This window comes from Balaenoptera borealis, assembly GCF_965194805.1.
Source record: "Balaenoptera borealis genome assembly, chromosome: 10".
In the NCBI taxonomy this organism is placed as follows: Eukaryota; Metazoa; Chordata; class Mammalia; order Artiodactyla; family Balaenopteridae; genus Balaenoptera; species Balaenoptera borealis.
The window spans coordinates 101,129,761-101,141,030 of NC_138874.1; the positions used below are offsets into that span (position 1 = coordinate 101,129,761).

At 47.8% G+C, this 11,270-nt stretch overlaps 1 protein-coding gene across 2 annotated transcripts in view; it reads left to right on the plus strand.

The window, feature by feature from the left end:
- The first annotated feature begins 928 nt into the window (after nt 1-928).
- The window catches only part of ACSL5 (acyl-CoA synthetase long chain family member 5), a 45,856-nt gene continuing 35,514 nt past the window's right edge, over nt 929-11,270 (plus strand). The window contains exon 1 of one of the 2 annotated variants that reach the window (XM_082408316.1): nt 929-1,055. The gene's annotated coding sequence lies outside the window, so the exon portion shown is untranslated. Of the gene's footprint in view, nt 1,056-3,211; nt 3,526-11,270 lie in introns of those variants that run through there. The other variant, XM_082408315.1, reaches the window with a different exon arrangement.

The window sequence follows — 11,270 nt, forward strand, 5'->3', positions numbered from 1 at the left end:
GCAAAGGCACTGCGGTGGTTGTCTGTGGGCCTGGGTCAGGTCTCACCTTGACTACTAACTGACTGCATGATTCAGAGTGATTTCTTTCACCTGAAAAGGCCTCATTGGCCTCACCTATAAAATAGAGATCACAAATGATCTCCAGAGCCGCTTGCCTCTCCATCCAGCATTTTTGTTTAGTGACGATGCTTTGCAGTCTTAAAGATTTTGGACTCGAGAATGGTGACTAGCGACTTAAAATGGAAAGACAGAGGAGGATAGCCTGGACCATGACGCAACAGCAGCCCTGCTTCTTCCAGAGCTCGCTGAGCCGTGGGTGGTGTAGGCTGTATGCATGACTCTGCATTCTAAATCCGACCCGGCTATGCCTGTCCTTCTGTCTAGATTCTAGAGTGATTTGCCTTATTTGATTGTGTTGGAGACATTGTAATTCTGTAGGGGTCACTGGCCCCTTCTAGAAGAAGGCTCATCTCTAAAATGCAGGCCTCTGCTTATCTGAATCTTAAAGTTATAGCTAGAGCCAGTTAGAGTGGTGTCTCATTTTCCTCTCCCCCCTAAACTCAAGGAGCACTTTTTTCCTCTTCCTGTCACAGTCTCAAGGATTCTGCCCAAAAAGCAGGTGCAAAGCCCTGTCTAACCCCTCTGGTTTCCCTGAGGTATGGGCTTTATACAATGTTTTGCTTGTTAAACGTTAGCTTTCTGAGCTGAGGACTCTCTCTCTCTCTCTTTTTTTCTTCCTCTAAAGCCCGTTGCATAACAGTCTCCTGTTTTAAACTTTTGCCAAATCCTACACTTCTCACTGTCGGAGGTTACCACAAGTGTTTGAACAGGTAACTTCTACCTTTGAACTTCTATTGCAACAGGTTCAAAGGTTCCAGGAGAGCTGGTTAGCCACTCTCATTGGCTTCAGGTGTGGTCCCGACTCAGGCGCTGAGGAAAGGCATCATCACTGAAGGAAACGTCCGGACTCAGGAGCTGAATGTGGTGCTGAACGAGTACAGCCAGCTGTGAGGGACGCGTTTCCTGGACCCCAGAAGTGAGAGTATTCTTACAAGGTAAGCTGCAATAATGCTACCTGCTCTATAGCTTATATGTTTATGGGAGAGCAGAGATAGGGGTGGTTGGGGAGGAGGCAGTGGGACGTGTGTCTATTCTCAGCCTAAGGCTCTTTCACAACATGAAATAACATTTGGTTGAGTAGTAATCTCAGCTGACTTGCGTGGGAGGCAAAGAAAAAATCAACTGAAATGGGGGTGGAGACATGGAAGGGGCTCTGAATGCTGGCAGGAGATGGACTTGGAAGAGAGAGTTGTTAATTTCACCAAATGCAAATAAAACAGACTTAAAAGCTTTAAAGGTTATAGCCAAAGCCAGGATGTGGGTCTCCTTCATCTTCCATTTAGAAATGTCTGTATCAATGTGATTAGAAAGGCCATCCATCAGCTGCTGCTGACAGCCCTTCCCATTTGGAAGGGAGCAGGGAAGGGAATTCTTAGCAGACTTTCTATCCCATGCTGGGGTCCGTACAAGATATGTGATGTGCGTTACCTCATTGGCTCGTTTTCTCCTGTAAGGTAGGTGGTGTAGTTCCCATATAACAGATGAATAATGGGCCTCTGGGCTGTTAAACAGCGCAGCCTGGGCTGCATAGCTAGGAGGAGGTGGGGCAGGAATTTGAGTCCTGATCAGTATGTGACTACAGCCTGCTGCATGATGCAGAATTCTTGGGGGCTGTGAAAACCTTCCATCATTCCCTCAAATCTTGGGGGTGTCCCTCATGCATGTAGGATTGAACAGGAATGCACCTCTAGATGCTAGAGCTTTAGAATGACCCAGACTCTTCTGTACTTGAGCATTTGATCCTGGAGGAAACCATCTTCTCCTGGCCCTAAGCTCTTTGTCGGGTTGGTAGAAGAAGACAGCACCCAGGGAAGAGCCCAGTAGCATTAGAATGACTGAGGCTTGACACCCACTCTGCCATCCTCTGCTCTCCGCTGAAGGGAGCTGCCCCTGTGGGAGGTGAGCTTGGAAACTAAGCAAAGCCAAGTGTTCCTCCAGCCATGAGATGAACCTGAAGATGGAAAGGCAGAGGGGGCACCCTCATCTTCCCATACTTCATCGTTCTCCCATGTCTAAAGTGGGCTCCTGTGAGGCCAAGGGACCAGCTCTTATGTTCCCTGAGATTGGGGCACAGCTCACTTTGGTTTTTATGGTTGGAGGCTTTTAGGCCCTCCTCTGTGTAGAGAAGGAATCCTAATCTAACTCTAGTAAAGAGCTGAGCTCATGCCGGATTTACCTCAGCCTTCTTAAAGGAACCAAGGCTGGGGAAAGTGCTGCTTAATTCTGGGGTGTCTGAGAGGTGGTGGGGAGGGGTGGGGGCAGGAAGGGGCCGGAGAACTTGTTTTTTCTGCCTTCAAATCTGAGAATGGAAGCTCCCATGCCCTTCTGTGGCCACAGCTGTGGGTGAATCCAGTGAGACTACTGCAGGTCCCGATGCCCTGTAGACCAATCCCCAAGACTCTTTCAGGGCATCTGCACATTCAAAGCAATTTTTATAATAATACCAAGAAGTAATTTGTCTTTTCCACTGTCGTTGTCTCACGAGTATACAGTGGAGTTTTCCAGAGGCTCCAAGAGGCAGGATCAATCTGACAGCTAATGGCATGTGTGCTTGTGGATTCCTGATTTTAAAATTTCCCAGTTGTAATCTGGGAGGTGAGGGAGACAGCAGAATACATTTTTAATTAAAAATATGAGGTACGAAAAGGATGTGTCAGAGGAAAGGAACAGATCTCCGTGGCTGTCCCTGTCGTTCCTGACGTGCTTGTTTTCTTGGCTTTATCAGCACTGCTTCGGGGACTGAGGCAGGCTCACTGGGGACTGGAGAGTGGGTGGTGACACAGTGCGCAGCTGGCCGGCAATGCTGGCCAGGCCAGGCTGGCCTCCAGGTGTCCCCACAGTCTTGGGAAGGAAGCGAGGGCCAAGGTGCCCTGTGGCTGGACCTCCCTCGCCTGGGAACCCAAGGAGGGGGTCTCACCTCTCTGACACTGGTGGTCTGCAGGGGGCACCTCAGTCATCTCCGTCTGGTTTTTGGTCTTGGTTTAGCGGTAGTCAGACAAACAGGGAGAGCGTGAGTCGCGTGGATGCAGTCTGGCTTCTGTGTCAGCCCTTAGGGACTGATGGTAAAGGCTTTGAAACGGAGCCAGGAGAGCTTTAGCAGCCTTTCTCCTTCTGGTCAGAATGCTTCCACTTTCAGTTGTGAAAGAAAAACCAGGAAGTGAAGTCCCCGAGCACGTTAGAAGCTGGCCATGGCCTGACTCCTGACACGGGGCAGCTCAGACAGGGGCCTGACGGCTCAGACGGCTCAGAACCGGGGACCCTCAGCCTGCAGAAATGTTCTGAAGCCCCCGTGACTCTGGAGGAACCGGGGGGTGAGGGGAGAGGGCAGGGACTCGTGCCACGAGGAACTCAGAGCCAGGAGGCCCCATTCCCTGGAAGCACCAAGAGATGTGGTCCCCTCGCAGGGTAAGGGGGCAGCTGGAGGGGGTATTCAGTAAGGGGTCTCGTGGGTATGGGGCAGAAGCCCAGGTGGCATCCTGACCCCCAGCTCTGGCGAATCTGCAGCTTGCTGTGTCACAGGCACATGTCAGTGCTCACTTTCTTCCTGGTCTCTAAGGAACTTCTTTAAACCCTCCTCATCAGGAGCATGGAGGAGAAGGAGGAGTGTGGAGGAGTCCTTTCTCCTGCCTCTCTTGGGGAAGGGGAACCACAACCCAGACCCCTTTTTGTGAGCCTGAGCCTCTGCCTATAGCTCGCCTGTGCTGCACTGGGGGTTGTCCTCAATTTTCCTGATGGATTTTCAGTCCTTCTGAAGGGAAGAGCTGCCCGATGCGTGACTAATGGAATGGTTTCTGGATGAAGTTGGATCTGTTTTAAGGAGTAGGGCCACAAGTTGAATCTAAGATGAACTTGACCTTCAAGGAGTGAGTGTTGGAAAGGGACTCCATAGTTGGGGCTTACTACCTTCTGTGGGTATCCATCTTTTTGGTGATTTGAAAAGTAGGATTGGATCTATAGCTCCAGTTTGTAGGTAATTGGTATTCTCTAACAGAGGCAGTCTTAAAAAATAATACAATTAAATTAAACTAAATTTAATTTAATTTAAAAATAAAAGATTGGTTCAGTTGAAAAAAAAGGAATAATTGGTTTTGGTGATCCCTCCCTCTGTATTCCAGCGTGAGAGTTACTTTATGGTTGTCCCCTCCAATGGACAAGTATTTGAGGTGAACACAGAATAGTCTTGGAAGAGATTTGGTATAAAATCTTGTAGGCATCACTTGTACGCTTGGCACAATAAAAGGGACAAAAACTGAAATAAAACAAGAGTCACAAATACTTATAGAAGAGGCAGGCAATAGAGCTAAGTAAAGTAGGTGATATGTAATAAGATGCAGGTGAGAGGCAAAATGCAAGGCAGGCCACCCAGATAAACATACTCCAACTTAACGGGTTTTTTTCAAACATTATCCAGACCAAACAGAATGCTTCAGCCGAGCATTTGTTGAGGTCCTGACCTGAAATAGTCTTTTCTCCCAACTTTTATTCTAACTCTCTGGGGGCAATGACACCTAAAATAATATCAGTGTATCATTGAGTGCCTAGGCCCTAAACCTGCAGTGGGGGCCACAGATGCTAGAGGGAGGCTGTGGGTCCAGGAAGGAGAAAGGAAGGGAACTAAGGGGGAGGGGGAACAGGAAGCCAGTTACGCACCAGCTCATAGTGGGTACTCTGACATTTCATTAAGATAGTATTAGGAGATGGGTGGTTAAGAGAGGTGAAGCCACCTTCCCAAGATCACAAAGCAGCCAGCTGTCAACTGGAACAGAAGCTGCAGTTGGTGTGATGTTAAAAACTGTGTTCCATCCACTCCTGTGTAGAGTTAACCTCTCTCTGGACTTCCTAGAAATTTTCATTTTTAAAAAGATTCTTATGTATGGTGACCTGGGCAGATATTGACTTCATATATTTATTAGAGACTTTTCAGGTTGACATTTTTCTAGAATGTAAATATCACAGCTACCATTCTTTGAATATTTACTGTGGGTGCAGTGCTGTGCTTACTGTTTTTTTTGTTTTGTTTTAATTTATTTATTTAACTTATTTATTTTTGGCTGCGTTGGGCCCTCGTTGCTGCGTGTGGGCTTCCTCTAGTTGCAGCAAGCGGGGGCTACTCTTTGTCGTGGTGTGCGGGCTTCTCATTGCAATGGCTTCTCATGGCGGAGCACGGGCTCTAGGCGCACGGGCTTCAGTAGTTGTGGCTCATGGGCTCAGTAGTTGTGGCGCACGGACTTAGTTGCTCCGTGGTATGTGGGATCTTCCCGGGCCAGGGCCCCAATCCGCATCCCCTGCATTGGTAGGCGGATTCTTAACCACTGCACCTCCAGCGAAGCCCCTGTGCTTACTTATTTATGGGGCTTTTATCTTTTGATCTTCAAAACAGTCCTATGAGGTAGGTATGTTTTTTTGTAGACAGGGGAACCAAGACTTAGAAATAAACTGGACACAGTATGAAGAGATTGGAGCTGGCATTTGAACTCTGGCTCATTTAGTTCTGAAGGCAAACTCTGCCTCCATTTCTGATGAGTCTAGTTTAGTGCATGGACCAAAGAATTAGAAACTGGGAGAAACTTTTTCCTTGCAAATCCTCCCACTTTCAAATCCATAGAAATGGAAAGCAGATCGATCCTTGGTTGCTAGGGATTGGGAGGAAATAGGAATGGGGAGTAACTGCTTAGTGGTTACAGGATTTCCTTTGGGGTTGATGAAAGTGTTTTGAAACTAGATAGAGGTGGTGGTTGCACAACATTGTGAATGTACCAAATGCCGCTGAATTGTTCACTTTAAAGTGGTTAATTTTACGTTACGTGAATTGCACCTCAAAAAAAAAAAAAACCCCTCCCACCTCTAGGCAGGTGAATTCCTAAACCAGGATTTGGCGATATTTTTAGAAATCAGGAAGGAGGTTTCTGTTTCTGTCTGTCTCATATGCCTGGCCAGCAGATGAACTGACCCTCATTTGGAGTGTGACCTCAGGTGACTCGTGTCCAGAGGCACCCTATGAGGGTGACATGTCCCCAGCAGCCCTGAGGTCAGCCGTCGCTGCTCTGGCCGCACTCTGCTATAAACACATCCCGGTCTGTTTCTCCCCCATTTGACCATGCACCATGAGATCAGAAATGTACTCTCTCGTTCTTCCCCTGGCACAGAGGCTGGTATTTTCAGGCTCTTAATTCATGTCATTAGAATAAATACGAGTTTTGGAGTTTGGAAAGTCAGGCAGCCCTTGTACTGCTGTGCCGAGGCCCTGGTACCCACCCTCTGTGGGGAAGCTTGTTGTAGATCTCTGGGTCTCCACGGGTCACTCTACTCTAAGAGTTGTGAGGTTGTGAGTGGCTTGTGGGAGGATGCAGGGGTGCGGTAGGGTTGAGGGAGATGGCGGGGTCAGAGCTCAGAGGTGGACCATGTGGTCCCCAACTAGAAATCCTCTGTTTAAATAGAAATGAGGAGTTGTTAAGACCTTTGTATGTAAGTCGAAGGGCAGTTATACTACAAAGATCATGACCATCTCTTCTCTTTGGGGACATCTCAAAATAGAACATCTGATATTGACAAGGAGTTAGAAACTGACTTAAGTGGAAGAGGGAAAAAGAGAGCTCATCTTCACTGAGGGCTTCCTATGTGCTGGACAGCATACTGGAAAGTCTACCCATAGTATCCCTTTTAAGTAGAGATAATTACCTACCCCTTCTGGTGTGCAGTGGAGGGAAAATGATGCTCAGTGACATTAAGTAACTGTCCCAGGGCCACATATCTGGTAAGTGGTAGTGCTGTTGCTCTGGTACCTAGAAAGGCAATGGCCTTAAATGTTTGCCACTGGAAATGAGACTATTGGGAATAAAGCTGCTTGTTTGCACACTAATCTGGTGACCTCTGACCACTTGCCCGACCAGGTAGTGAGTGGGCTGTTTCTGCAGAGACCTCTTTCACAGCCTCCTGCATCAGCCTGTCTTTATCCTGGCCTGGGTGACGGGGTGCTAGCACTTTGTCCAGCCTATCTTTATACAGGCTCTTATCAACTCCAGTGGATGGTACTGGTTCTCCTGACCTCAGCATTCTCATAATTCACTTGGTCAGCAATAGGCTTGGGAGGCCTTTGGGAATGTTTACTGAGACAAGAATCTCCTCAGGGTAGAGCTGCTGGACTATGGCTTGTTGGAAGCACAGTAGTAGATCAAGGTTGACTAAGTCGATCTAAGATCCGGTGGGATTTGTCACTGCCTGCCACCAGCCTATGAGTGGCTCAGCAACTATCCGATGTGATCTTCATGGACTGAGTTAAGAGGATTTTGGCATTTGACTTAATGAAGGCTTACCTGATAAATCCCACCCACCCCACCAAGGCCTGGCATCCCAAGGCTCTCTGGTGTTTGTGAACCAAATGACTCCAGTGGTGTAGTGTCTATACCAGGCCCCAGACACTGTCTTACTCAGCCCTTTGGAGACTTTGTCTTTTTTCCCTTTCAACTAAAGGTGGATCCTCTATCTCCATCAGACATGTCTCTTCACCATCTCCCTTCACGCTTGTCCCACTTTGGTGCCTGTAACCCTGCTGCACCTCTCACCCCACATCCGGGTATTCCTCTTCCTCTTTTCTACTTAGGTTTATCCAACCTAATATGGTGACTGCTCTCTCCATGGAAAAGAAGATGGAGAGACACAGACAACAATGGAGAAAGATAGTTTGGTGACAGTGACCCTGGTTGGAATCATAGTTGGGGTCTTACCAGCCATTGGCCTCCTTGGTGGGGTGGTCATCCTTGATTGACCCTGGACATAAGACTATTGTCAATAAAGCCAGGGGATCAAGGACCACATATCCTTGAGGGTCTACAGCCACCTCCACCTACTCCAGTCTACACTGGCCTCTCCCTTCTTCATATTCATTAGCTTATCTTGCACACTGAATCCTTGTATAAGTGATTTTTTAAAAATTTTTGTTTAATTAATTTATTTTATTTATTTTTGGCTGCATTGGGTCTTCATTGCTGTGCGCGGGCTTTCTCTGGTTGTGGCGAGCGGGGGCTACTCTTTTGTTGCGGTGCGCGGGCTTCTCATTGCGGTGGCTTCTCTTGGTGCGGAGCACGGGCTCTAGGCACCGCGGGCTTCAGTAGTTGTGGTACTTGGGCTCCGTAGTTGTGGCTCGTGGGCTCTAGAGCGCAGGCTCAGTAGTTGTGGCGCACGGGCTTAGTTGCTCCGCGGCATGTGGGATCTTCCCAGGCCAGGGCTCGAACCTGTGTCCCCTGCATTGGCAGGCGGATTCCTAACCACTGCGCCACCAGGGAAGCCCTGTATAAGTGATTTTAGTGTTCGATGGACCCATAAGTCCCCAGAGGGCAGGAGCTGTGCCTTCTAAGTGTTTGGCCCTTTGCACACAGCACAGTGCTGGGCATACACTGAGTCTAAGATCTTGGTTTGCCTCATTCAAAGGAAATTATACGTAAATTTAAAGTGCAGAGGGTAAATGTATCTCTTGCCACATACATACTTTCTCCAGAATGTATGGAGCAGATGCTCCCAAAGCTGGGGTACATTCCACAGAGCATTTGTTTCCTGCCTGGGGAATTGGCTTCATCCCCTACTGGACTATGAACTCTGAGTGTAGTTTCCGCATGCTGGACACACTGCCGGGCACATAGTAGGTGCTCATATATTCGAACGCTTGTAGGATGAGTGAACCTTGACCTCACTCGCGTCGGGTTGCTTAGTGTTGCCCTTGCTGTAGCAGGAAGTCCGGCTGTGGCATTTCTGACGAGGGCTCAGCGGCTGTCCCCACCCCCCGACCCCCCACTGTGTCTAGGCGCACGTCGTGTCATTGCGGGAATGAGTTTTGCAACCTGTTTCCTTCAGTAGACTCCCCTCCCTCGGTGCCTTCCTCTGAACTTGTGCTAATGGTGAGCGAAAGGGGAGGGTGGCTCGAGGGCACTCAGTGGGTTCCCACCGTATGTCGGGCACAGTGCTGCATTAAGATAGCCTCTGCCTGGGAGAGGCAGCTCAAGTTGTCAGCTGAGCCCCAGGGACCCCCGAGACCCAAACCCAAGGAAAGAGCTGATCCGACTCCTACAGCTTTTCCTGTGCTATTCGGTAGCAAAGATATCACCAGTGGAAAAACATCGAAACCCTGAGGATTTATTTACGGTTATGCTTGCTGGTGGGTCAGGGAACTGTCCCAAGCCTAGCCCTCACCTCCTCTCTGCCAGCCGCCTGACAAACTGGAACTGTTGGGTGTGGCCTAGGAATTGGGCTAGGAAAAACAAATGTGGGAGATTGGTATCTCTTCCCTGTTTTTTTTTTTTTGGCTTTTATTTTTTAAGATTTTTTGATGTGGGCCATTTTTAAAGACTTTTTTGAATTTGTTACCGTATTTCTTCTGTTTTATGTTTTGTTTCTTTGGCCCTGAGGCATGTGAGATCTTAGCTCCCTGACCAGGAATTGAACCTGCACCCCCTGCATTGGAAGGTGAAATCTTAACCACTAGACCGCCAGGGAAGTCCCTCTGTTTCCTGTTTTAGTTATTTAAGCACTCACAGAATCTTTCCGGGGTGTGGAAATGACTGCTTCGCCACCCTTGGGGTTTTAACAGGGATCCCCTTTGATAATGCTGTCTTCCTGCTTGGCCACACGTGAATGACCCCGTGGAGGTGACAAGGAGGCCCTTTCCCATCTGCCTGGGGGCATCCCGTGGGCTGTGTGCTTCAGAGCACACTGGGTGCCAGGCCCCCAGGGGAAGAGAGCCACCCAGGCCTGGGAACCCGGCCCTGCTTGGTGGAGAAGGCTAGTGCCAGGCGGTGGCCTGAGCAACCAGGCGCTGGTGAGTGGCTGAGAAGTTATCTGTAGGCTCGTAGGTTGGGATGTTACACCAGCCTCTGTGCTCAGCAACTGCTGAGAATGTTGAAAGATGCACTTTCGGGCCCCCTTTGACCCCATGACTCAACCTTCACCTTTGGTTTCTTATCCACTAAAGGAATGAATGAAAAACGTTTCCACCCTCAGAGCTGCCATCCAGACTGGCAGGTAACGTGAGTGCAGGGAAAAGGCTACTGATGGAATGTAGCTTTAGTGGTGGGAGAGCTGCACTTCTAGAAACGAGGCTGAGGCTGTATTCTCAGGTGTAGTCACATGAAATGCCACCAACCAAGGTGGTGGAACTTTCTAAGTCAGCTGCCTTAGTCAGAAGTGGGATAATTCAGAGTTGTTCATTTTACGTTTTTCTTTTTTTAAAAAAAAGCATGCATATTACAGATTAAATGATACATACTCTCAAGTGTTACCATCCCAATAATACCTACTGTAACCTCCCTAATTAAAATTCACCCCCTGCTGTACACTCAATCCTCTTTCCCTAATATAGTTTTTATTCCACAGTATTCTATAATCTAGTTCTTGTTCAGGCTTGTCGCCAAACTCCCAATAAAATACAACCCCACAAGAGCAGGGTTTCACTGCTATATCCCCAGCACCTGGAATGATGCTGATGATATACAGTCAAGCCCTTAAATATCTTTGGCTGAATGACTGAATACTCAAAACTTTCTGGACAATCCATTCATAATTTCTCCTCTTCAGTCTGTCTTTTCCTATGAGGATTATTCTTTCAGAAACACAAAAGCATACACTACACTGTCCAAGTGGGTTTTTTCCTTTCTACTTGGTAGTATTTCACATAGTTCTTTCCTTATCAGTATATACAGACCTGCTTTATTCTCCTTACTACCTGCCAAGAATTCCATTGTGTGTAAGTGCTATAATTTATCTGGTTACTCTCCTATCAAGGAAGGCTTTCCTGGTTTCTGACATTATCAGCAATCCTATAGATTAATGATGATGAACAGAATAGCTCATACCTGAGCCCATGCTTCAGGCATTGTTCTAAGCACCATACAGGTACATGAACTCCTTTAATCATGGTGACAGCCTTATGAGGGAGATACTAGTATTGCCATTTTATGGATGAGAGAACACACAGAAGTTATCTACCCTAGGTCACAAAGCTGACCACAGACAAGGATTAAGCGCAGTGTGACTCAGGGTCCATATTCCTAACCGGTGCCTCAAACAGCCATTTAAAGTGATGCACTTTTTATTGAACTGATGTCTTTCTATGGAATAAATTACTAGTAGGGTCATTAGGTCAAAGGGAACACATTTTAAAT